This window comes from Anopheles gambiae, chromosome X (genome assembly GCF_943734735.2).
Source record: "Anopheles gambiae chromosome X, idAnoGambNW_F1_1, whole genome shotgun sequence".
Classification (NCBI taxonomy): Eukaryota; Metazoa; Arthropoda; class Insecta; order Diptera; family Culicidae; genus Anopheles; species Anopheles gambiae.
The window spans coordinates 9478778-9506660 of NC_064600.1; the positions used below are offsets into that span (position 1 = coordinate 9478778).

At 47.3% G+C, this 27883-nt stretch overlaps 2 protein-coding genes across 5 annotated transcripts in view; one reads left to right on the plus strand and one right to left on the minus strand.

Moving 5' to 3' along the window:
* The window catches only part of LOC1271719 (uncharacterized), a 32395-nt gene extending 19470 nt beyond the window's left edge, over positions 1-12925 (minus strand). For 2 of the 4 annotated variants that reach the window (XM_061649495.1, XM_061649501.1), the window contains exon 1: positions 12701-12925. The gene's annotated coding sequence lies outside the window, so the exon portion shown is untranslated. Of the gene's footprint in view, positions 1-12541; positions 12670-12700 lie in introns of those variants that run through there. The other 2 variants (XM_061649518.1, XM_061649511.1) reach the window with 2 other exon arrangements.
* The window catches only part of LOC5666800 (ATP synthase lipid-binding protein, mitochondrial), a 59121-nt gene that overhangs the window by 24535 nt on the left and 6703 nt on the right, over positions 1-27883 (plus strand). The window lies entirely within an intron of this gene.

The window sequence follows — 27883 nt, forward strand, 5'->3', positions numbered from 1 at the left end:
TGAATCCCATGAATCACTCCCGGGCACAGATTGCATCCCCCTCACTCACATTCACTCTTACACGTTTTCCTCTTCCTCTCTTCTCAGCAAACGTTCACACATTCACACTTGAAAATGTATAAACAAGCCCGGTTGTACGTTCGATGGTGATTGCTGCCCTTGATGCAACGCGCAACATAACGAGGGGCAATCGTACGAGACCTGTTCCCTGCGTACGTAGGGATGGGTGAAGTAGGCAACGCTGCGAATACTGGTTCCGGACGATTCCGAGCATTTGCAAGAGCCAGCTTTTAGAATCGACCGGAAAGGCAGCAATCGATGGAATCGTTTGGGATCTCCAAAAATCAAGGGTTCTGTAGCATCTGTCAGAGCTGCCGGAATCATGTGTATTTGCGTCCGCCGTCGTTCACAAACATCCGGTATCATCAGAACTGTCGGAATATTGTGCAATTTGTCGGAATCGTTTTTGATCGTTTTGTCCTTGTACTAATGTTTCTGACCGATCCCAAACGATTCTTGATGATAGCCTGAATGTTCCGACGACTCCGACAATTCCGACTGAATTAGTGCTCGGGCCCGGAGGACGGAGGAGGGGGGGGGCGTATAATCCCTCCAAAGAACTCACTGTGAACTCACACTGTGGTAAAGGTAATCATTTCTGTCGGAACTGTAATAATCGTGTATAATTGCATCCGGAATCATTCAGAATCATATGGTATAATCAGAGCTGTCGGAATCATGTGGAGTTGTCGGAATCGTTTTTGAACGTTTTGTTAGTACTAATGTTTCTGACCGAATCCAGCCGATTCTTGATGATAGCCTAAAAATTCCGACAACTGCGACAATTCCAACAATATCTGTAATTACCACAACTCCGACAGTGCCAACAATTTTGAACAATTCCAGACTGTCCATAACGACTGCATGTCTCTTGAATTCGAACTCCCTCCAAAGAGCTCATTGTGAACTCACACTGCGGTAAAGGTTATCATATCTGTCGGAACTATAAGAATCGTGTATAATTGCATACGGAATCGTTCAGAATCATACGTTATAATCAGAACTGTCGGAATCGTATTTGGTCGTGTTATTAGTACTCAAGTTTCTGGCCGGTTTTAGACGATTCTTGATGATAAATCGAAAATTCCGACAATTCCAAACGGTTCTAGGTGATTCCAGACGGACCGCGATGAATCGATTCCTCTACATCAAAACTCTGAACCGGATGGGAGGAGCCATACAATCGCTCCAGAGAACCCACTGTGAACTAGCGCTGTGTTGAAGATCATGAGAACTGTCGTGTCTGTCGGAACTGTCAGAATCATTTGGAATTGCGTTCGGAATTGTTCTGAATCATCCGGTACCATCAGAACTGCCAGAATCGTTTTGGATCATTTTGCTAGTACTTATGTTTCTGGCCGATTCCAGACGATTCTTGATGATAACTCGAAAATTCCAACAATTCCCACAACTCAGACAATCCCAAACGTTTCTAGGCAATTCCCGACGGACCATGACGACTCCATTCCTCTGAAACCGAACTCAAGGCCGGAAGGGAAGGGCCGTGTAATTGCTCCAGAGAACCCACCACCACCATCCCTCTGTGTGATGTCTTTCTCTCGCCCTCGCTGGTGATAGGTGCAAAAATTAAAAAGTTCGCTTCTAAAATTACTTATGCACCCACCCATCGCCCATCGTCCGTCAGGAGCCCGGTGAGACGGGAAATTAAACAGGTAACAGATAGGGCAGGGCAGCGGGCGGAGCACTGTGTGGAGCACTTAACTTGCCAAACCGCTGGGCAGAAAGGGCGGCCGAGGGAAAAAGGCCGGTTGGGGGCATCACAACTGGACCGGCGTGTTTTGCCAGCACTGTGTTGGCATGAATAATGAATTGGACAAGAGTGACCAGTCGAACAAAAACGCATACCCACCCACACACACACACACACACATGGGTCCCGACCAACCCACCGACCTTACCCTCCGTGGCCGACGAGAATCCAATGAAACTCTTGATAATTAATTTGATCTTAATTGAACTACGGGCTTGCCCCCGTGCCCGTACCGAGCAGGGTTGTACAAGAGGGCGGGGAGGTATGGAGGAACGATTTCGATTGTGTTTTTATTGGATTGGAGCCAAATGTTTTTTTTTTTTTTGTTTACCCCAGTCTGCTCCATCCAACCAGTTCCAGGGAACACGAAGGGCAGCCGGTACTATAAACACTCATGCCAAATATTACAAGCACACACACACACGCGTAAACAGAACGATTAATTGGCTAGTTGTTGAATACAGTATGCAACACGGGGCAGCAAAAAAGGAGTCTCCTTTCCAATTTTATCATTTGAATTGCAGTGTGTTTGTAACATTCTCTCTCTCTCTCTCTCTCTCTCTCTTTCTCTCTCTCTCTCGGTCAGGTTTTCTTTAGCTCCTCCCCCCGCTAAAGTATTGTTTTGAAGTTTGATCTGGCCTACCAAATTGAAGCTGACGAGCCGTTAATTAGAGCCTTATTAAGCGCACTAACACGGCTCGCGCTAATTACATTGTACAGAGCGATAGGAGGTAGCTTGTCCGTTTTGTGGGTGTCTGCCGAGCCGGTCCGCTTCAAGTAACGCGGTAACGGGTAATAGTAATCAAAGCCCCGGTGGTATCAGTTGTCGATTTAATTTAGAGCAACTGCTCGAACCGTCACGCGGGATCAGTGGACGCAAGTACATTGCTGTAATTAAAATTCCTCTCCCATTACTGTCAGCTCTCGCTCAAGCGGCTTGCGTTCATGTTCGCCCTTCTAACCGTTCCGGCTCAATCTCTGATATCTTTTGACAGTAATGGGGCATTTGCAGGATGATTCCAGTGCCCACTGATGGCCGGTAAAACTTTAACACTAAACGCCAATCCGGGTTCAGGGTTTGAAGAACCGCCGTCCACTACAAATTACATTTTCGCAGCGCAGTAAGCTATCACGACCAATCACACTGGCTGCTGGAGCGGCTGGACAGATGATGGTGGTCGGAAAAAGGGCTTTGCAGGGGGGGGGGGGGGGGGGGGGGGGGGGAGGACACCAAAACTCAGGTGTGCGGTCCAGGTTTTGTATGACATTTTCATTTCGCAGAGAGTGTGCAACCAGGCTCGAGGCACGGAAAACGAAGGAAGAAAGCAAAGCGACGACCACACAACGTACTGCGCCACAACACTGCAGGCGAACCTATGGCCGTCTCGGCATATAGCGTGTGCCATGTGTGGCACGTGGGGCGACCAGAGCAAAAGAGAAAAGTTTGCTCACAATCCCCATTAGTGGCCCATCCGTTAGTGGCAGCCACCACTCGGGCCAATCACACACACACACACATACGCGCGCACGCAGAGCACTACTTTTTCGGAGAATTATTGCCGCCGGAGTTTCGTTGAGTTTTTTTTTTTTTTTTTTTTTTTTTTTGGGGAGGGTAGCAACTCGGTCCGGCCTGGTGTCCGAAAAAGCGAGATAGATCCAATTAAGAAGCTGCCGAGCGACTTTGCCCCGGGGCCTTCCATTTAGCTCTAATTTAACAAATTTGTGCAGTTTATGCGCTCGCTTAAGCGCAGGTTAAGTGATGGCCGGGAGTTCCGGTTCGTCGTCTACGGCGTGGCGTGCGGTCGCTCGAATTTTGGCTCGCCGCCGTTGCTGATGGCTCTATTTGCTGCCTGTTTGTGCTGTTTGGGCTGGGGTTTTTTTTTTTTTGTTCTATCTCCAACCCCCCCCCCCCCCTCCTCCGAAGTATATCTGGCGGGTGGGATTTAATTTGTCGGCCACCCACCCACTAGGGGGACGCGGGCCATTTTTTTTTGCCCTTTGGTTTTTATATTCTAATGCCTTCCCGATTCCCACGCCAACAGTTCGCAACCGTGCGCTTCACTTGGGTCCGCCTTTCGGTGCCTGCATATCCAATGGGGCGGTCGTGAAAGAAAATGGTCGTTTGCGCTGGGTGGCGCAGATGACAGCAAAACCTCCCATTTTTCGTCTGGGAATCACGATTTCCGATAGCGGGCGATTTGCATTACAGCCCGCACCGTGGCCGTACGGAAAAGCGAAGCAGGCGAGCGTGTGCACCATTCGGGGGGGGGGGATGAATTTCCATCGGAATGACCTCCCCCCATCGCACAGTGGGATGCATACATCAAGCGCGCAGCAGCAGCAGCAGCAGCATCATGCACGGTACCATGCAGAGCGTCACCGAAGGCGTTCACGGGCTGTACTTTCCCTCCCCAATTTCCCAGCGCCATCCCCAACCCGGCCGTTCGTCGCTTGCTGCCAGCGTCCATTGAAGCGGATGAATAAATAAAGCGCGCACACACACACACACACACACACACACACACACACACAGTGAGACAAAGCGGGCGACTGACAGGCAGCGATACAATTTGCCCCTTAAGTGAATTATTGATGTGCTCCCCCGTCCCCGAAAGTCGTTTGGTAAACATGTCGGAGGGTTTTTTTGTTTTGTTGTTGTTGTCGGAGTCTTTCTTTGTTGTTGTTGTTGTTGTTGTGCGGTAGCATCCTAGCTTCTTGCACTTTGCACATCGATCCGGCAAACCCCGGGAGCCGGCACTTTGCATACGCGCTGACAGGGGCGCTCGGGCACGTCACACATCACGGCCCAGGGAGGCAAGCAGGCAAAAACCCTCCCCCGACCATCCATCACATGGAGTCGGTTGACAGTTATTGAAATCATTTTGCACAAATCAACATCCGAGGAGGCTGTTGGCTTCGAGGAAAACCACCCTCCCAGCCCGCTGTCATAGAATGGCAATCGATCGTATCGTACGTACGGGAGGGTTTACCTTTTTCTGGGCCTCCCTCCTCTACCGGGGGCTCTCGTACGCTTCATTTGACAAATATATCTACATTCGTGTGGCTGTGCGGCCAATGCGAGCGGGCGACCCTTTTGTCTCGCACGCCACTCTTAACCCCTCCCCGGCAGGCGACGTTCGGGGCCGACGTCGGCAGGAAACGTTTGCCCCAGTGCCTACACACAAATCAATCATCGGCAGGCACCGGGCTTCGATGCTGTGCAAGGGAGGCTGTCCGAGCTGCGACTTGTTGTTGTTGTGTGTGTGTGTGTGTGTGTGTGTGTGCGTAAGGTAGAGTGTGGGCGAAAATGGAGCATAGAATTTGTCCCTTTCCCCTACCGAAAGCTTAATAGTCAAATCAATCAATGCTACATTACAAAAGCCATTTCCCGGCGAAGTGGATAAGAGGCTCGAGCTGTGGATTCGCGATAACTAGCTTCCCTTTTTCCTTTCATTACCCCCCCCTCCCCCCTCTCTCTTTCTCTCTCTCTCTCTTTTCTCGCTTTCTCTCTCTCTCCCTCTCTCTCTCTATCTTCCTAACACGTTGGGATATATTTATTATCTGTTGCATTGTATCCAACAGCCTTAAAGTATGCAATCGGCACTACAGCACTATCTTAACAGTAGTTTAAGTAAGTCTATTTGTGACACTCGACGCACTCCCCCCCCCCCCCCCTCCGGTACTCCCCTCAAGCATCGAGCTGATAATATTAAAACCCAAAAGCCGGAAAATTCCTGCCTAACAAGCTTGCAAGCATTAACTATTTTTGGTCCTTCGAACCGGATCTTCGTCAAGCGCATCAAACAGAAGCCCCGAGACGGTGCGAGCCACCGGCACGTGTGCCAAAGGTTCGCTGGCCGGGCGAAGGTATTTTTCCCACCCGATCGCCCTGCCCCTCCTCTCCCCCCAACCGTCTCCCACACCCCCCCCCCCCCCCCCTCATCCCTCTTTCGTACTTGTTTTCTCGTCTTTCACCGTAAACCACAGCCAACCAATCTCCAGGGACGATAGCCGTAGCACCACTCCTTCCCCCTCCCCCTCCCTCCTCGTTTGACGCTGTTTTCCAGCAGCCCGGTTGCCGCTCGGAGCAGGACGTTTTTCCCAATAATTGGTGACGGGCAGGTCCTTTCGTCCCCCACGACTCGACCACCTTCCCACTCTCCCCCACCCCCTCTCTCCCATCGTTTCGTTGCACAGTTGGTGCTTTTACGACCATGCTGCGCTGTAATCGATAAATCGATCCGCTGAGTAGCTTTAGTAACATCTCCGAGATTGTCAGCCGGGCAAGCTGAAACCGACCAGCCTTTTTTTTTTTTTTTGGTTGGGAGGGAACCACACGGCACTTCTCCTTCGACCACTTGTTTGCCATTATCACCGCTTCGCAACTAGCAACACGCGGGCACAACAACACAAAAAAGCATCGATGCTCCGAACACACACACACACACAAAATCGAGTCGTCCCAATAAAGCACATCCGGGGCAATTAGGGACGATCCTTCTCCCCCCCCCCCCTCCCCCACACCCCCAATACCTCGGCTGGATCGAATATCCGGAGTCGGTTTACCTTTTCGCCAGTGTTTTCGCCGTGTGCCTTTCTCTGGGTGCCTTTTTTCTTTATATTTTTTTCCTCCTCTCCTTTTCGTACACCAAGGCGAGTGCAGCGAGGACGAGCGATTAGATCATGGACTTGGCTTGGGCAAGATTTTATCGCTCCACTTCTAGGTCTGTTCCCGGCCTGTTGTGACACCATGTCCAACCACACCTTTGCCCATGGCCCTGCGTCGGATTTCTGTGTGCTTCTCAAATTCCATCTGTACGATTTTCCCCAAATTGCCATTGCCACCGCTCGTGCCGCTCGCTACATACGTCGCATTTGGGTCCCGCAAGTGCCACACTACCGGACAGGGGCGAGCAACACAGCAGCACGAGTTGGGGAAGCAGCACGACCCCATCTCGATGCAATAAAGCAGCTCAGCCGAGGCTTACGAGCGGTTGGAGCGGCTTTCGCTAAGCCGTAGCCGCCGGGAGGACAAACCAGGTAAGCATTTAAAAGCCACCGCGACCGCACCACCGCCGTTGTAGAGGAAGAAGCATAAAGCAAAAAAAAAAAAACAGTCGCGTCAGGATTCCGCTCACGCTTCGGTGCGGCCTCTTCCGCGTCACACGCAATGCACTGCGAAGCGGACGGCAGACTGCTGCAAACGTTACAACGGCGTGGAAAGCGCCGAAATGCTGCTAATGGTGGCATTATTAATCCCATTTCTTTTCCGCCGACATTCATCATTATCAATTCCGATTGGCTCCGGGCCGAGCGGGAACGTCTTATGGTTGCTTTTTTTTACTGCTGCTTCCGTTTTCGTTTACCTTTTGGAGGAAGGAGCGATTTGTGGTTTAAATTTCGGGCGGCAAAGTGCACTCGCATTTCAACGCAACCGATGTTTGACCGGCAAGTGTGTTCCTTTTTCGATTTTGACTCGTACTTTGCATACTTGTGGGCGCTTCACTTTCGCGTGTTTGATACTTGTTTAAGACGAGGCCTCGGAATTAAAGTATAGAGCTGTTGAGGCAAACGAAGGAACTGTATTTCGCGTTGGCCAAAAACGCCTAAAGATATGCAACATTATGTAAAATAAAAATTATTTCAACTTTAAAACAAACTAAATAATTGATGATGAAGTTGTCCAACGATCTGTATGCATTGCATACCTTCAGGTGCTACGCTGTCGAGTCTTTGATTCGTGTCTAAATACAGGCGTGTCTCTATGCCATTGCACAGTGGGTTGATACAGAAAGTTGGCTCACAGTTCACCGCCCAAAGGTATGCAAAGGTATCTATTCAACAACACATCTTTCTACGTTTTAGCAACAAAACAGTCAGCATGTCTAAATGTGCGCCTTGCTGATTCCAGATTCCATACCATTGCAGAATGAAGAGCGCCTAAAGCTATACAATATGTTTTGCTTAGCCTTCTTGCAGTGTCTTTGTGTAGCAAACACAACAAAAAAAAACCCCCCCTGTTCGATCACAACTGTTTCAAAACAGCACCGAAGCGCTCGAACACATTCGCAACGGAAAAATATGAGCCAAACATTTTGCATAATTTCAGGCGTTCCGAAGCGTATGACCAAAATTCCGCCCTAAAGCATTCCGATGGGAGCTACAACACGCTGCCAAAAATAATACACTGCTCGTCGGCAAAAAGTACCACCTTCCACCCCTTTCCCTCCCGCTTTGCAAGGAACCTTCCCCAAACAACCTTCAACGGCCCCGACCCACAGCAGTGGGCAAACAAGCAAAATCGAGCATCGATCGAGCCAATCGTAATCGTACATTTGCCGAAGCGCACGGGTCGTAACAAGCGGTGGCCACAAGCTGGGCCAGCATCACAACCACGACTTGCTCGCTTCCGTCCCACACCGAAACCCCTTCGCCCCGCTTGTGGCCGTGTGGCCAGCGTGTGGCTCCAATTTTGTACCTCGTAAAAGCAAAACCTCCGTTGATGATGATTAGTTTCCATTTGAATAAAAATTTAGGAGACTATAAAAGCATCAAAACGGAAGATTGATGACTTCTCTCCGGGGGCTGGGAGGGAGAGAGCGAAGGGTCGGCAGTTTTTGTTCTTCCCAAGCCGTATGATGCCATCCCCCCGGTCTGCTCCGACTGTAGCTTGGACCGGTCGGACTCCCGAGCTGCTCGAACCGAATCGAACATTTATGACGCCAAGCCCAGCCCTTTCCGTTGCCAGCTGCGAATCGGTACCGCTTTCGGACAAATCAAATCGCACCCAAAATGCGAGCGGAAGCTTTCACCGCCACCACCTCCGTTTTTGGGGGGGGGAGGGGTTCTCTGCTCCCTTTTCGTTCGACTTTTCTCGCAGTATAATCTAACGGCTCGGTGTAAAATATGCTCGCCCAGCCCGATGCGCCTTGTGCCCCGCAAGTAATCCATCAAACCGACCATTTGCGCCTGTTAACATGGTTGATTTGTTCGGGCTTAGGGGGTGGGGGGGGGGGGGGGGTTCGTCAGCACAAGGGATGATGATGTTTTATTTTATGGAAATCATGCACCCTGCCGTGATGCAAGAGAGGAGGGGGAATTTCCCTTACCACCAATTTGTGGAAAAAACAAGGGTCCGCACACAGGCTGGACAGTAAACTAACGGGCCAGCGAGGGATTGTCAGCGTTGCTGTTTGAAAAACAATTATCACCCTTACCCATCGGCCACGGGCCAGCCAGCGGCCAGCACTAATAAAGCGCTGTTTTTATAGCTCAATTCCGATGATTGAACATTCAAATGCACCTGTTTACACACACACACACACACAGCACACCACACGGTCATAAATAGACAGTTATTTTATTCATTAAAAACCGTGCTCCAGTTTGCATTTTTATCTAGTTCGCTGGCTCGTTACACGGGTCCCGCTTTACCGTGCTATTGCGTGGGAGGGGAGTGGGGGTTATTGTGGGGTGGCCGAGTGGCAAAGATAAACCGGCGAATAGATCGACCATGCAAACCCTTGCGCAATCCAATTGCACAGCATTGCATATTAATATAATCCGCCTAATAGTATGCAATTTGCGCGTCATCATTATTTACCCGCCGCCCGTAGACCGTCCGCGTGACAGTTTTATCGGCTAGTGTCCCCGTTTTTTTAAATGTTCGGGAATTAAAATGATTGATGAAAGTGTGTTGCATGACGAGCGGCGCAGCTCCGCTCTTTTCAGCTGTTGCACCGCTCTGGCGTAGCATGGGAAGTGGTTTTTATTTTATTACTGATTAGTTTTTTACTGTCAGTCTGTAAGGCATTCTTTAATGCGCTTTGCTATAACTGGACAGCCTTGAGACGCTTCCATGCACAGTCTGTTTTGCATATAACGCCTGAAAGTATGCTGCGTATGCTTATTAACATGTATACAGTGCTCTGTTAAGCTCCAAAACTATAAACGTCGTTCTTTTTAACGTATTTTGTGATGTAAACTTTTACCCTGAAACTTTAATAGTATTATTTTGCAAAACACTCTGCATACTGTGAGGCGCTTTTGTTTAGCTAAAAAAAATACATTTATTGTGAGGATTAAATCCATCAAAATTGTGAAACAAATCGCACAACAATAGGCAGATGATGAGCGTGTAATTAGGTGCCAAGCCAACTGTAAAATGCCAACAATGAGGTGCTTGTATTTACCCTTTCTATACCCTGCACTATTGTTGTGGCTCAACGCCTACAAGTATGCACCAAGTACACGAAAAACGTATCTTAATGAGAGGTTATTTGGTTTTTAGACGGAATGACGCCGGTCTCGTAGTACAGTCGTCAACTCGTACGACTTAACAACATGCCCGTCATGGGTTCAAGCCCCAAATAGACCGTGCCGCCATACGTAGGATTGACTATCCTGCTATGGGGGGAAATCAATTAGTCACTGAAAGCCAAACCCACAAGTGGGTACAGGCAGGCCTTGACCGACATCGGTTGTTGAGCCAAAGAAGAAGAAGAAGAAGAAGACGGAAAGACGGATGCCAATATTCAGTGCCAGAAGCATTATAAAGCAAAATATGTTTCACCTCGTACAACAAATTCCCTTTGTCGGGCTTCACGTCCAACGCCTGAAGGTATACAATTGGGCACAAATGGAAGGAAAAAAAAACAATCAAGCACCATTTCCACAAATCACAATCCTAACCCCTACTTTCAGCAGGAGAAATGTGGATAGTTTGCTTTTTTTTCGCCTAAGTTATCTACCAAAAGCAGAGGAAAAATGATGTTTGATACCCACTTTTGCTACAACACTAGCATACCTTGCGGCGCATCAGCTCACCGCAGCCCGATACCCCGATGCCGATTCGCGTGACAAAGCGCCTCAATCTATACGCACAGCGTACGTGACCGGAGCGCTGCTTTGCCAGCTACTTCGCAGTATATTAACTCCTCCTAAATATAGCATCCTAACTGCTGGCATACAAAGAGCGTATCGAGCAAAAAAAAAACAGACAGTTTCTCCTCTGCCAAATGAGTGTGAGCTTTCGGTCCATTATCTGCTCTCCGTTTGCCTTAATGCAGGGGTCAACAAGGGCAGCAGGCAGGCATTGGGGCTAACCCTTGACTCCCGCTCGTTCGGTTCTTTGGACATTTGGCTCAAGGCTTCACGGGGGCAGCGTGATTGTGTAATGAAACCGAACCCGAAGCCCTCAGCCATCCCTCGTCCTACTCTTTGGACAACATACACACACACACACAGTCGTATCGCTGAATAGAACGGTAGCCAGTGGCATTGTTTGCTACCCGTAAGGTGCATCGCAGAGTAAGATAATGTTTCACCGAAAAAGCATCCAACTAATAACGCTTCTTCCCCAGGTAGCACACAGCGGCAGGGAGAGAGGAAGTGAAGGGGATGCTTTCATTCAGTCGGAGGCGGTTGGCAACGGCAGGGCGGAATCTCCCGAGCGGATCGAGCAAGTACCGGTGCGGTGCTGGCCACGTTTGCGCCGCGTTGGATTCATAATGAAAGTGCGCTTGAGGAATTTTCCGCCCAAAGCTCAAAACAGGCCAGAGTTGCCACCAAATGCGTTCCACAAAATACACGCAAACGCACACAGGAAAGTGCTCCCGGGAGACACACTTTTATACCTTTTTCTCCTCAATGCATACTTCAGGCTAGTTTCCCCGCTCGAAGATTCAAATCGAGGATGGGAAAGCGCACACTGCTTTAAAATAATTACGCTTCAAACGCACGGTATTCCCCATGCTGGTACATCTTCTGGAACTTTGTACATCTTCGCATTCCATTCCACCCGGTAGACCTGCTCCCCATCCAGCGAACGTGTAGCACGTGTGAGTTAGCATCGACCACGGCTAATGACCGTAAATAACGAGCCGAGGTGAGTGATTAAAGATTTAAACTTCACCGACCGAAAGTTGAACCCAATCGGACCTACCCCACCCCCAAAGGTTCACAGGCGCCGCGGCCACTAATCAGGCAGGATCGCGAACCAGAAACCTCCCGCTCTCCAAAACGACCCAACGGTTACCCTTGTCACCGGGCTTTCCCTCGTTTCCCCCCCTAGCCCACTGGATTCCCGCCGGGATGCAATCAAACGGAGCACACAGACGGCCTCCAGTGCCTCCTGCTTTCTTTCCCAACTCCTCCTATTGAAGTCGGGGAAGCTGGAACATCGGGGAAGGATTCACACCGTAGCGGGTTTCGGTACGGTTGATTGCAGGCTTGATTTGATTGATTGCCGGAGAAAGAGAGGCGAGCGTGTAATGCGCGTGCGATCGAACGCGAAATCTTTTGAACCGGAAGCGAAACGCGGCAACTGCAAACATTCAATCAGCTCCAGCTGCTGCTGCTGCTGTGTACGCTGTGGATGTAGTTGCGGCACTGCCGGAAGCTGACAGATGGAAGTAAAGTGATAAAGTAATAGTTATCTCCAGCAAGTTGGCAGGACCGAGCGCGCGCGACTTGCGTGGGAAACGGCACAGATGTGGTGTGGTACTTCTGGAGGAGGCGCTTCTTTATTATTTTGCTGTTGTTTTTGTTGTTGTTGGATGATGGTGCCACTGTTGAACTTTTAACAGACTATCGCACACACACACACACACACATGTACACCAAAAAACGAGCGATAAAAGAGGTTTTTTTTTGTTGTTGCGAACTGCTGGCTGTCACTGATCGAACGGGACGATCTTCGCCGATCTGTACCTCACGCTTTCACGCTCAGATGTTCAGCCACACACACACATTGCAGGGTCACAGCACAAGGCGCACACAGACACACCCACCCACCACCCAGGCATGTCCCAAGTTCCCTTAGGTCCTCGGTTTCCGTACAATAAAACAAAAACACCGCGAAAAACTCACGACACAGCAAAGCGCTCTAGTCGCCTCTAGCGCGCGCGCTTCAGCAAACCCATCTAACGCGACTGTCGCCAATCGACTGACTTGGCAGTGGCGTACACTTCGTGCGCTCTGTTTTGCTGTTGCTGGCACCCTATCCTGCCCAAAACTGCGGCGCTTGCTCGCTCGTTCGCTCGCTCGGCTCAACCCGACCCGTACTGTACGAGCACTGCCGGAGCACTATGGCCACGCGTCACGGCTCGAGCGTATGCAACGAAACGAAAGTCGGACCGGTCGCGTATGGTGGTGGCGCATGCGCACCGACGACCGAGGGCGGCTGTCGGCGACCAAAAGCACTAAAAAGCAGCAGCAGCAGCAGCAGCAGCAGGCCGCGTTTGTTTGGCGGGAGATTTCCGAATCGGAATCTGGCGGCTGTGGGCGCGCTTGGGAACGGCGTTGCCCTACCGGTATCAGGGAAATCCAGCTCTCCTCCCCCTGCCTGGCTTTCCACCCACCTTTGGAGACACTTTGGAAGGGGGGGGGAGAACCGAGAGGCATCAGGTTCAGAAGATATTCCCAATTCCTGACCTTGCCGTGGCAAAAGTGGTTGCAAGCATATTAAGATGCATCTTAGCCGCCTACACTCCCTACCCCCAGGGGACATATCCTTTTTGTGTGCAATGTTTGTGTATGCATTATGGAGGCAAGAGAAAGAGGGAATGGGGGAGCACACAAACAATCAGCAGGCGTTCAACCGTGCATTCCAATAGTGTGTAGTGCGGTGTGTACGATCGTCCCGAACTGCCCTCCGTCTTATGCCGGGAGCATCAGCAATCGCAACCATACGTATGCAACGTGTGTATGTGTGTGTGTGTGTGTGTGTATATGTGTGTGTTGCAGAGTTTTGGGTAACATGCATTTTTTTACCCTCCCCATGACGTTCTGCTCACTGCATCTCTTTCATTTATGTGCTGCTTCGAGTGCACACATCCCAAGATGTGCAGTTGGATAAATAGCAACGGTGGAGCAATCATTTGTTGCTCCATCTGCCCTAACACCCAGCAGTACATACCCTCCCACGCGCGCGAGTGTGTGTGTGTGTGTGTGAAAAGGAAGAAAATATGTGTGTTGTTGCGATTTATTCGGCCAACGTCTGCCAACCAACCGAGCGCTCTGTTTCAACAGTGAAGTGTGAATCGGGGCAAAGCGACTGCTCCCGGGCCTTGGGGAAATGCCTTCAGGATCTGGCTGAATTGACTGAAACCGCACGGTACCAGTCCAGCTGCTGCTAGTCATATCCAGTTCCAATATCCTGGTCATTGGTTTTCGTGTCTTTTTTTTTTTGTTTTGGTATGTATCTCCTGCATTCCTATCTCTTTGCAGCAGTGTCTTCCGAATAGTCGTCCGGTTCCAATATGCAGCACATTACCCTTGCTGGGAGGACCGAGGAGGATCTTCCGAATGTCAAAAGTCTCATCAATCATATGCTGCTTCGTTTCCCAAGAAAGAGTCGCAAAAACACACACACACACACATACACACACCAGAGACTCATTGGACACTGGGATATATCCACAATATCCCCCCAATGTATCCTTCCGTTATTGGTTCGAACCGTGCGGGCAAGACAATTATACTTAGCATACCAATTCAAGTTTGGTCAATCAAATCGACCAAGCTCTTTCCCTCCTCATCTCTCCCTCTCTCTTTCTCTCTCTGAAACACTACTCCTTTATACCTAACACTGGTCCTGTTGCCGTCCTGAGCGTCTCGAATGTTGCAAGTGTGTGTAAGCAGCGCCGCCAGCTCCACCAGCACGGGGTTTTTTTTACGGGCTCGAATCAATTTGATTTTGCTTTTCCGGGGGCCGGCGGGCCACACCAGCTGCTGCACACGCCACCAACGTCGACGCCCGTCGGCGAGAGCATGCTGTGTAGAAGGGAAAGGAACACGTCCAGCAACAGCAACAAACAATGCTGGCCATCCGCAGTGGTAGGCAACGTGCGGCCTGTCAGTATGCCCGGATTGTCTGACGACCTGTCGCTGCTAATTAGGCCCGGAAAGACGCAAGACTGATTCCATTGTACCACCATCTAAGAGTTGTTGACTCTCTAGTAGTGTTGGGTAAATCTGATTCTGATTCACGAAACCGAATGAATCTTTGAAATGGTGCAATCAATCTGTATCTCGGTTGGAAAAAAATATATATAGATCTCAAACATTCAAGAATCTCGAAAGATGCATATATTTCGAAAGATTCATAGAGCTTAAGCTTCTGCTACGCAAATCTACCACGGATCACGCAAATTTAAAATTATAAAAATTATGCCCAATGCCCAATCATGATTTCAAATTGGTTCCATTGGTGGCAAGATGGCATGGAGGCGTTCGCCATTAAGGCCGGGATAACAGATTGGCAGACGAAGATGCCTGGCCGTAAGCGGTTTTGGGCAATCTTGGAAGTTTTGGACACTCCTTGGATCCTGGAGATCTATGTATTCATGAACCTTTATAGATCTTTTATGGAATTTTAGAGATTCATTAAGCTTCAAAGATTTATGAATCTTTACAGTATCAATTCAACATTCAAATAACTTATCGTGGAAGATTCATGTGAGTGAATCTCTATTCTACTTTCTAGATAGAGTTATTCAACTCATTGTCAGTGAACTCAGGAAGACAACGGGTAGAGTTGAATCACGACTCAGCGTAAATCTCGAAAGAGTTCATTTTAAATCAAAGGGAACTAGCACGCTCCTATACGCTTTTCTTGTACCAGTTATCTAACTCACAAATGATTTAACTCGCTCGGAATGAGTTGTTGGTCATTACATTTGACTCATTCATTCTAGATATACCAAATTATACTTAAATTTCAATATTTAAGCACTCCACGGTTAAATGTAGTGTGAGATGCTAGTCATTCGACTTTAACTTAAGCGCTCCCTGAGTAAGAGCGCATGAGTAGCTCCATACGTGGAGGTAATATAACCGATTCTACTTTAAACCGAACCCTCCAAGGATTTGTATGGCTCAGTTACGATTCAGTTCGCTGATATCAAAGGATGATCTCCACTCAAATTGAATGGAATTCGCAAAGGAATGGGAGAGCTCAAAGTCATCAAATAATGGTTTTTATGATTCCTGCATACAGTGAGCTCAAAAGAGCACGAATCTCTGAGACCGCTGGTTGAACTCGCTCACCCACGGAAACGATCACCCACCTTTGCATTTGCATCGCTCGTTTTCGGCACGTTTTCGCCTGGCGAGTGTTTGCCAAACCCTGGGCTAGTGTGGCTCCACCTACAGCGGGTACACAATAATGGGCATCCTTTAAGAAAAAGGAGAAAGACAAGGTGGAGGAAATTGATTCCTACCCACCAGCTTCCCGAGCCCTTGCGTATGTTGCCCAGTCTCGGGGCCGGTCGCCGTCGCTGTCGTTTTAGCTTTTACGTGGCACTCTGTAAAACCACTTGGCCCAAGTTGCACGAATACGGATCCAAAGGGGGGGGGGGGGGGGAGAGGGTTGGTGATTGGGCATGAGCAGGGAGCTTGTTCTTTCATTTGCTTGTGTACGAGCTTGTGCTTTCCTGTGCGTTTTTTTGTTCTTCTCGTTTTTGCTCCTGCTTCCGGCAATTCCCACGCCCACCCGCTCGCACGTTGTCAATTTGCCAATGCTGAATGATTCCAGAGCGCAGCACAGTCTTTCCATGTGTGTGTGTGTGTGTGTGTGTGTGTGTGTGTGTGTGGTTGTGAATCGTGTTTGTGTGAGCTGCTGCTGGCTGCTGTAGAGTATCCTTGCTCGTAGCAAAAATGAATTCCACACGGAATTCCACTACCTATTGTGGTTTCCATCCACCCTGCCCGCGGGCTTGTAGTTCACACACACACACACACACACACAGGCGAGCGCGCGCTCGCTGGTCACCCGTTCCGGGGGTGGGGTGGCCCCGGGAGGATTAGTTGCCTCGCTTGGTGCGCTCGACCGCCGCAAAGAAACCGATATCGAGCCATTCCAGATTTGCTGATCCACAAATTTTTCCCCCGTTTTCACAATTCCACCACACCACCATTGTGTGCGTCCGTCCGGTATGGTAAGCGACTTTCCAGCCCGGTCGTGGTGGCGCACCTAGAGCAGTATGCACGAGAAGTAGAAGAAAAAAAAAGCAACCAATAAAAGCCGTGCCGTGTGTTGCTCCGTGGGCTGGAAAGCTGGTGGATGAGAGCGAAGGGACGTGGGGCGTGGAAAACTCCTTTCGGTTCATTAATGGCTTTTTATCGGGGAGCGAGGGGAGCGGAAGGGCGTACAAAATGTGCATCTTACCATTCAGAATTGCGGTCCCCAATGGCGACTGGCTCAATCCTATCACGACGAGCCCCGGACATCGGACCCGGAAGTAAAACACTCAACCCTATTGGTGCCTCGAAAACCGGCGGATTAAACTGGGCTCCCTGGGTGGACTTGCTCTGCTGGTAGGTAGGGTGCTGAAGGTTAGGTGGGGGTGAAGGGAACGGCGAGAAGGAAGGGGGATGGCTACCGAGCACAAAGACACCTCCATTTTCGGCCTCAGGAAAGCATCTGGTTGGGCCGGCAGCTTATCTTACACCTCCCATTTGCCATGTGTGGTCGTACTGTTGCCGGACACAGCCGCACCAAGGATTAACAATTAAATCTCAATATGCAACGTATGTGTACGCGTCGGTGTATGTGTATGTGTGTGTTTGTGAGTTAGATAGGAGAGACCAACAAACCTAACCGCGGAGTGAACGCTGTTCGACCTTTGAGTACAACTCGTTTCCGGGCAGTGATTGGGTAAGATATGGTTTTGTTGTCTTTTTCTACTTCTTCTTTTGGTTGTTGTTAACGTCCACAATAGGAGGAAGGAAAAATCGCACACGCAACAATTATCCTTCGCAAACCGCATGGCGTGCTAAAGGCTCCTTAGCCGGGGCAACACGCGCCTGAGCTTTGGGTAGCCACAGCAGCGACCGATGACTTCTCGCACGTTGTAACGTTGCGCTAGCGAGTAGGGAGCGTGTAAGGGAAGTTGGGGCAGTACGGTGATGGTGAAGATGAAACGGCGGCAAATGCCACGCAATTATTTTACTTTTATCATCACAAAGATATCATCACAAGATCAGGAGCGATGCTGAAGAATTTTGTACCTTGGAGTGGAATGCGTCAAAGGGACTGACGAAGAAATGGAAATTCTTCCACTGGTCAAGCAGAGTGTATGACCGAATGACGCATAGTATAGCAAAATAAGCAAATGCTATCTGACGCAACCGATATGTTTTGGAAGTCTCTACATTTGGATCAGGCTATCTAGCCTCGTGCCGTTACATTGTGAGTAACAGTGGATCTTAAATCTTTTAGAACTCATGCTGCTACCGTACTGGCAGTCTGTTCCAAGGAGTTTAGTTTGCTTTCCAGCAAAGGTCTCTTTGACGTTTTAGCTAATAGGTGAACGTTTAATTTTGATATGAGAGCTTTCTATTATTTAAAAGTCCTTTTTTATAAGTAAATTTTTCAAATAATCGAAATTGATGATTGATAAATTTGTGGAAAGTCCGGAGTCGACTCCAAAAATGTCGAAACCGTCTCTGTCGAAGTCATCCAGAGTCGTGCGGAGTCGGAGTCATCTAGAGTCGTCCCGAGTTATTTGGATTTATTCGGAGCCGTCCGGAATCCTCCGGAGTCGTCCAAAGTCATCCAGAGTCATCCGGAGACGTTCGGAATTGGAGTTATCCGGAGTCGGCCAGAGACGTCCAGAGTCGAAGTCATCTGAAGTCGGGAGGATACCGCCGGTGCTGGGATGTTTTTGCGGTCAGGCATGTCATCTCTGATTCCGTCTCTTGCTGACTCCGGCCGACTCAAACCGAAATTTCTAGAAATTAAAGAGCTATCGTAGAAGTGCACACGCAAAACACCACCAAACAAATGCCTCCGGCTGACTCCGGACCACTCCGCACGACTCCGGACGACTCCGGACGACTCGGACTCCGGATGATTCCAATTCCGGATGGAACTAATGATTGCAGTTTTGACTATATAGCAGATTTACAAACAAATAGCTCTGTTTGTAATATTGAGCTATTTTTCTTTCCACAAAATTTTAGATGACGGTTTGATGATACAAACGCACCAGACATGTTTTGATAGCTTTTTGAACTATGTTCTATTGGTCAAGGTAGATTAGATATAGTCATATCACATTAACGGTTGGCGCAGGTACTTCAACCAGCGATCAAACAACAACAATAACAATAATAATGCTAATAATAATAATAATAATGAAAGTGAAATATTGAACATTTTGATGGTCCCTTACAAAAATCACAAAAACAAAGTAAAATACTAGATATCCAATGAAAAGCTTTTCTGATTCTGTTTGCAACTTTTTGTGTGTCATACAATGCCCCTGCAATATGCTTTCGTCACTATAAGTTGAACTACAATTTTCAATACCTCGAGATTATTTGTGCGAGGCTACAATAGGGTCAATTATTCTACACACTTGTATGAAGTATGGTGTTAATAGTTGAAGAAAGACATTCATGCTTTCTTTTACACGTTGACTCAATTGATCATAAGGCAGTAATCTAATAACTAAGTTTTACATAACAATTAGTAACATCATTACTTTATCAGTTTGAGACTTCACTGCTCTCATACAGTAACTATGATAACTATAATATTACTATCGGTGTTGCCTCCTTGTTGCCCCGTGTTCCCCTAAGCGCAGCGAAACTAAAGACGGTCCACTTGGACGGAGCACCTTATCGGTGAGCAATGATCGCGCCGAGGTGTGATAACTGCCTGGTGATGTTAGCCAGTTATCACCACCAGCCGTGAGTTGACACGTAAGTAACGCCACGTGACTCTACATCGTGGCGTAGAGCGCGAATAGGTTGGGGTTGGGGGAATATGGTCAGGGAACAAAGCATTAACAAAGCATGAACCTCCTCGGCCACCGCGGGTTGAGAGGTGACAGTTCCGACATTGCGTGTCAGGGTGCAATCGGGAGCAATAAGTGGCCCCCGGTTGTCTGACGTTCTGGTCGTAAGGACTGACCCACTTCCCAGGGAGATCCCATCCCTAGTACAAGAGGCGGCGGTGGACCAGAGGAGGGGGGGGTGAATTGTCGATAATGGTGGCACAGATCCGCTCCACCGAATGTGGACCGCTGTGGGCAGGGTTTCGGAACAGGGCAGGGGTTGGTAAAACTCGCACCAGAATCAAACAAATCCGCAAACGTCATGGTGGCAGGCGCGTTGGGCCTGGCCCCATTACCAATCTTCCTGCTTCTTCTGCTTCTTTTTTTGCATTATTTTTCACACTTTTTGCGCTCCAAGCTCAAACAGCATGAACGCGGAACACATGTGTGTGTGTGTGTTTAACCGGCGTTTGCCACCGAGAGAGCTGCCGGACCCCCGCAGGGCGCAAATGGAACGTGAAAGTTTTTCAATTTCCCTTGATAGGAAAATAATATCCACATAACCAGCCGGGAGAATACGGCCGCGCGCGTATCAGCCTCTATCCCTCCAAACCCCCTGTCCGAATGCCCAATAACACACACACACTTCGTGTGTATGTGAATATGAGAGTGTAGGTGTGTGTGTGTGGTTTGCTTCTGTCGATATGTTTTTGCAATCGGTTTCGATTGATGACCGAAACCCCTCACCGTACCCTTCTCCATTACGCCCGACCTCATCACGCCTCGGTGGAAACTTTCATTTGAAAGGCTCGGAAAAATTGCCTCTCAACCTTTTCCCTTGTTTTTTTATTCTTCTTTTTTTTGCGCCCCGAAAGGGATTCGGAACTTTTGTCCGCAGCAACGAAACCAGTTGCCTGCACCATCGACCACTGCCTACACTACTACTACCAGCACCTCTGCCCACCAACTGCCACCGACTGCCTTGCCTTTTGCTCTTTTCGAGCTTCAACCGTATGCGATGCTCGTATTTCAAACAAATAGGCATCGCAATCCTATCGCCAGTTCAATGAAAGTATGTTTTAAATCTTTGCACAATGTGCAAACATTAAAAACCAGCCTCCAAAAAGCTGTGCCAAGCTGGGGGAAGGGGGAAACACAGCGCAAATGCCTTCAGAGGGGAAGCACTCTTTCTCTGGCTAGTCTCTAATCATTGGGCTCAAGCCCAAACGGTCAGGGGCGGAAAAACAACAAAGAAATCAATGGTTTGAGCTTGCTCAAAGCGAGGGAGCGGGTCGAGTCGATGAAAGTTGTGGTGTGAAAAATGTCAAAAATAGCCTGGGCTGTGGGCGTCTAGGCGCGCTCTGCTGGGTGCACGGGTTTCCCCTTTTGCAGTGCCGTTTGCCAAAGACCCGTGATCGACCTGCTGGTTTTTGAGCCTGCTGAGGCGCACTTTCCGGACGGTTGCTCCGGTCCGATCGGTCCGGGCAGACGTCACGGACAAAAATCAAACATGCGGTTAGGGACAGCCTTGCCTTGCCTTCTCAGCCGGCAACCGCAGCCCCAATGCCGCGTTGCGTCGAGGTGTAATATACGAAAGTTAGTCTTTCTGCAGCCGCCGGTCGAAACACTCAAGCCCGACGATGGTCGTAGGTGGGAAGATATTGATTGCATCGCTTGTTACCTCTGGATCTCTGTTTCCGGCCCCGAGGGAGAAAGTCTGATTCTGCTAAAGCTACACGAAATTATTCGCAACAGACGTTAAGCGTGTGTGTGTGTGTGTGTGTTTTTGCGTACGGGATCAATTTTGCGCCCGACATTTAGTACTCGAATTAGTTTGACAGGTACGGTACAGGTCAAGGCACACTGGGCTGCTCGGTGTACTAGGTAGGGCTAGTATTCGGTTATAAAAGGAAGACATCTGGGGAGACCTGAATAAACGAGACTCCTATAAGTGAGATCTCCGTTAAGTTAAAAGATAAACGAGGTCTCACACATTGGTCTTACAAATTTAGACCCTGGATTGAAGAGAAGGTTCATATCTCTTTTTGAAATAGCTTTTATAGTAAATACTGAGAAACCTAGAATATTGAGAGAAATCTTCGATAGGGTCAGAGGTGGATTGAGGTCCCAAACATTCATCAGGATTACGGAAAAGGTTGATATCTCAATCTTAAATGACTCTTTCTATAAATGCCGCGAAGCCTTGACAAGTGAAACTTCTACAACGATTACCGGCCAAATAGAAAAAGCAAACGTGTGAGAACTGGGAAAACTCCCATAAAAGGAGGTCTCCGTTAAGATCAGAGATGGGTTGAGGTCCCAAACATTCATGTAATGGAGAATCTGAATTAGAGAGTAGGTTTGTATCTGAATTTTAAACGACTCTTTTTATAAATGCCATGAAACCTGGATAAGTGAAACCCTCTACACCAATTTCCGTCCAAATTTAAGAAGCAAACGTGTTGATGATCCCAGGCAGCCTTGTTATGGAGAGCCGGGAAATTTCCTATAAAAGAGGCCTCCGTCAAGGTCAGAGATGTGTTGAAGTCCCAAACATTCATCTGAAATAGAGCGAAAGCTCCATTCTCAATTTTAAACGACTCTATTCATAAATCATAAATATCGCGTAATCTGAATAAGTGAAACATCTATATGGGAGATTACCAGCCAAATAGAAGATTAATAAGCCAAGCTTGTGGATGATCCCAACAAGGCAACCTTGTTATGGCGAATCTGGGTTATAGAGAAGGTTGGTACTTCATTTTGGAATAATTATATCAATAAACACAGTAAAATCTCGACAATTGAGATTCCCATCAGCGAGATCCTTTTCAAGGTAGAAGATTAGTGAGGTCGCACACATTCACGTAATTTTTAGAGCCTTTAAATACTGTAAAACCTGGATAAATGAGACTTAGCGTAAGAAAGATCTTCGTGAAGATAGAAGAGATTAACAGAATAGAAATATAAAACCTGTAGAAGAAAAACCGTTAGAAACTCGTCTTTAAATAGCTCTACCTTTAGGTTCTTCTAAACATCAATAATTAAGACTCTACTTGTCATCATTCGTCTCATTATTCGCCATTAGTTCATCTCGTTCACGTTCTGCAGCTGCCGTTTAATAATGACATTAAGTACTATTCAAATTTCGACGCATCGTGTTTTCCCAACGTACAGTTTTGAATATTCTTACAACAATATGTTATGACCCATATGCTAATCATTGAAACATTGCTGCCGTACTACAATTACGAAATAGTGGCGCCATCTATCATGCAAATCATTCAAAATGTATGGAATGTTTGCTCATTTTAGTGGCTGTGCGGCCACGTGTTTGACTGATTGGGGGTAGAGAGAGAGAGAGAGAGAGTGAGAAAGATGGGTCGTCACTAATTTTATCGTTTAATCCATTTAGCAGTGCCGTGTATGGTGGGCCAGTCGGAAAGGACGGGCTAGACCTCTCTGGGCATCTCGCAGATTCTCGATGAAATTCTATCAAACAGCAATTAGTTTCGCTACGGCTCGGCGGGAAGCTACCCCTCGCTTCACGCGCTCCTGTCGCTCGCCCTGTGGTGCCCAATTTAATTCAATTTGTCGTCCGCAAGTGAAGCCACGGCTGCAACCGTTTGCAACTGGCCATAACTAATGTGCGCGGGGCATGTGTGTGTGTGTGTGTGAGCTAGTCGGGAGCGTAATTGGCGACTCACTTACATCGCTCCTGAGGGGTGCTTGAGGTTAAAAGGTGCTGCTGGTTGAGATGCAAAGTTTTATGCAAAGGTTTAACAATTAAGTTGGATACCAGCGGTTACTTTCCAGTAGATGACGCACACGCACCGTGAAACCCTCTTGGGTGCCTTCCAATTCATCGATAATCCTCGCAAGGCGCTGCAAGCTGCACAGGCGATGATCGCTGGGTGCTCCATCCCGACCATCCGTCATCCAACACGTCTGTGCAACATTTCAAACACCTCCCCGGGCCTGCCGGGCGCTAAATAATGGCTCACGGGATCTGGCCGTACCTAGAATTGTGATTTATTTCGCGGGCGCTCACTCCTCCTATCCAGGATCGCCCAACCCGCACCGCCCAATGCAATAGCATTAAAAAGTTTGCCCCAATCCTTGCTAAGCTGATTAAGATTCTTCACTTGGGAAAGCTTTTTGCCTACTGGGCCGGGCAGCAAACCGGGGCAACAAAACAAGAAAACGGACTCCACCAGTTGGCACACATTTTTGACGCAGAGAAGCACGGAGATGCGCCGTACCCGTGTGCTGAATCACTTTCCCAATACAGTGCGATGTTTATCAACCATAAGTTGGGGAGAGCAGAAGCAGTAGAGAGTGGCAAGCGTGAAGGAAAGTGAAGCCGGCAAGATCTTATAAAATCGAGCCACGTGGGCGAGTGGTGACATTTTTCAGCGAAGTTAATTTATTTGATTTCTCTCTTTGCAGTACACTTCTTCTCTGTACGAAGCACACACACACACACGCACATATGGCATTAGCCCGAGATGTTATCCGTTGAGTAAAAATCCACCGCACCATACGATAGTGCTTTCAATTTGCCGACCCTATGCCCGTACTCGGTGTTTCTGTGTGTTGCCAGCAAAAACGTGACCAATGATTCGCCATTTTGCCCTGCATGGGGCCAGAGGAAAGAGGAGAGGGAGGGGGAGAGATGCAATAAGGTAGAACACCGGACACTTGACCAGTGAGAGTGTGTGGGGGAGTACACACAAACTGGGGTTTGCCCAAGAAGGGAAAAAGCAGAACGTCATTGCATTTCTTGTTTTAGGGCACTCGGCAGCTTAGGCAGAAGTGTAAAAAGTATCCTTTTCGGACAAAAAGATAAGAAGGACACATCAGTGTATAAGGACAAAAGAAAAGAAGCTTGAAAAGCGTCTACTTGTTATACGAAATGACATATCAGCAAACAAACATTAAAAATGATTACATACAACAGCTAAAACACTGAAAGGAATATGTGAAACGTTTAAAATGAGTAACAAACAATTACAAAGTGCCAAAGACACAAAAATCGAAAGAAAAAAAGCTAATCAAAGGAATGATAAAGAAGTAAAAAAGTTAACTGCTACATAAACAAGCAAAACAAGCTTAAACAAACGTCAAGAACAAACCTCTCCAATAACAACTACACAAAAGGGTAGAAAATATTCGTAAATAAATGAGAAAATGTAAATGTAAATGTAAATGTAAATGAAACACAACGAACTTACTAAGCGACTGCTGGCGGAGTCCATCACATCAGTCAATAAAAATGCAAACAGCTGAGTACCTTTTTGCCCTGATTAAACGTTTCATGAGTTTTAGTTTTTCCCGGTCAGTCCGGCAATCCTAACGTTGAAAAAAACACACCCACACACACACACACTTAACCCACACCCAAATCACTTCACTCAGCGTGTGCAGGTAATTGATTGGAAATTAATGCTCGCTCCATGACTGGTTCATTTTGAGCTTTTTCTTTTGCCGTTGTCTAGTTTTCCGTTGTTTTTTTTTATTTTTGTTCTTCGTCGCTGATGCATCCCTTCACCTTCAAAACTGGACTGATAGAAACTACAAAAAAATAACAAAAAACGCCCGAAAGACAGGCTGGCTGATGGTGACGAAGAAAGACTGAGCCTACACGGTAGGCAAAGTTTTTCCCTGTTTGGTATGATTTATTTGCCCTGAAGAGGAGAAGGCGTACACATTTTAATGCATTGGCGGTTGGCAAAGGATGAAGAGAATAGCAACCAAGGGGAAAGGGTAGCCATTTTACGTTATCCAATCGAGAGGAACGCTGCCAAAGGGAAATGAACTCTTGCCTCGTCATGGCGTGCTACATGTTAGAATTTTGAAAGTTTTTTTTTTCGTGAGTTCTTTCAAATTCCTAGATCTGGTGTTGCAGCGTTCTTCGCGGGCATCGTAAATAGATGGAATGCTCTTCTTGGATCCTTGGCGCAAAGTCTCGCACCAAAAGCAACACCTAAAATGGTGAGAATTATAAAGAAAAAAAGCTCCTAAAAACTCTATCTTCAACATATGGCCTGAGCTGAGGAAAGCAACCCTGTAATGCCGGTTTCCAGCTCTAAATTGTACACATAGTCACGTGCTGCCTCTTGGCCTCGAGTGAACATTCTAAATAGTGGTGGTAGCTCGGAATTGGATCTACCCGATGCCGATTCCGTGTTCGGAATCAATTTCGGAACCGATTCAGATTTTTTAAGTGTTTCCGGAACCAATTACGTTGCTGATTCTGGAACCGACTCCAATTACGCATTCGATTCCGGAAGCGGCTTCGGAATCAAAATTGGTTCCAAAATCATAATTTGATCTGGAATCAGAATCAACTCGGGAATTGGAGTCAGCTTCGGAATCGGAATTAGAATTAGCTCTGGAGCTATAATCAGGCGTGAAGTTGAAATCAGAAGTTTCAGTAAATTTGGAGTAATACAGAATTTCAGAAGTAGATTTAAAATCTTCGCGGCTATTAATACAATCGCTGCTACGATATAACTCAACCCCCTATTCCCATGGAGATGCAGAAACCAACTCCATTTCCGGAGACGATTCTGGTTTCGAAATCGATTCTGATATTGGAGCTCCAGAATCAGAATTAGCTCGGGAATTATAATAAGGTTTGGAATTGAAATCAGAATTTCAGTAAATTTGGAGAAATTCTGAATTTTAGAGATAGATTTGGAATCTTCGCGGCTATTAATACAATCGCTGCTACGATATAACTCAACCCCCTATTCCCATGGAGATGCAGAAACTGACTCCATTTCTGGAGACGATTCTGATTTCGAAATCGATTCTGATGTTGGAGCTCCGGAATCAGAATTAGATCGGGAATTATAATAAGGTTTGGAATTGAAATCAGAATTTCAGTAAATTTGGAGAAATTCTTAATTTTAGAGGTAGATTTGGAATCTTCGCGGCTATATCAACCAATACAATTAATACTATCCTCCCGTCCGACGCGACGGACTGTCTTTGGATCGAATGAAACTCTTCTTCGTTGCATGCAGACCTTTAATAACTTTGCAGATCGCTTTGACTTTTCTTAGAGTGAACTTTCTGTTTCCTTTCTTAACCTTGATTATCGTTCCTTGCGCGTTTTCCAAGACCCTTCATGTTTCAAGAATTAGTTTTTAGCTTTTCTTATCTTGTTTCATTTGTCTAGCCTCAAACTTTTGTGGAATTCTTTGCGACTAGGAGATTTATACTAAGACTAGGATAGCATAAGATTTAGTTACTTAAGCAATCATATTGTTAACCATTGTAGGCGGAAATTATATTGAATAATTTGTGATTGAAAAACTGAAAAATTAAAATTATGGAGATGCCAAAACCGACACCATTTCCAGAAACGATTCTGATTTCGGAGCTCGATTCCGGACACGATTCAGGAAACTGATTCCGGACCTATTAACCGGATTCGCCCTTCGGAGCTAGCCGGAATCAATTCCGCCGAAAACTTCATTTTTACCATCACTAATTCTATGCTCATTGCAGAGTTTGTCACCATAGCTGAACATGTTGGCACACTTTCTCGAGCGTGTGTAAAGAGATTTCAAGGTGGACGGTAAAAAAAAAAACATTAAACAGAGAATATTTCCACTGGAGAAAATGTGGCAATATTCTCCGATAAAGTGAACACCCCCTGCAAAAGCTTTCTACTGCAACGGTCAAATCAAACGCAACGGTCCCGTTCTGACGCTTCGTGTTCATGCGTATGCACAACAAGGGAAGTGACTGTGTAACAGCAGCACCACATGCGCTGTAAACACTTGCTACATGCGCTCACGCAACGGCAGTCATTGTGAACATTTTTAAGGTTTTACAAAAAAATTATTACCATTAATTCAAAAGTGTATCTAGCTCTTCTAAGTACTAAGCTGAAAATGCTTCAATAATGGTTTTGTAACAAAACAAAACAAAAACAAATAAATGTTTTACAGTAGCCCTTAAACCCACCCATCTTCTATACCCTAGCAATGTTGCCTCAGCGTAACGCTTCCTTGCTTACCTGCCAAAGCCCTTGAGAGCTGCTGCAATCGATCGGACAGATGACGGGTTTCGAGTCTTTTCTCAACAAAACAAAAAGCCGGTGTTGTTTTTGCATGCTTTCTTCGCCTTTTTTTCCTTTCCTTTTTATTGAAGTTTTATTTAGTTTCCGAATACGTAACATTTCGCTGTGTTTGTTCCTTGTGTGTGTTTGATTTTTTTTTTGTATTCTTGTTACCACAAGGCTAAAAGAATGCTA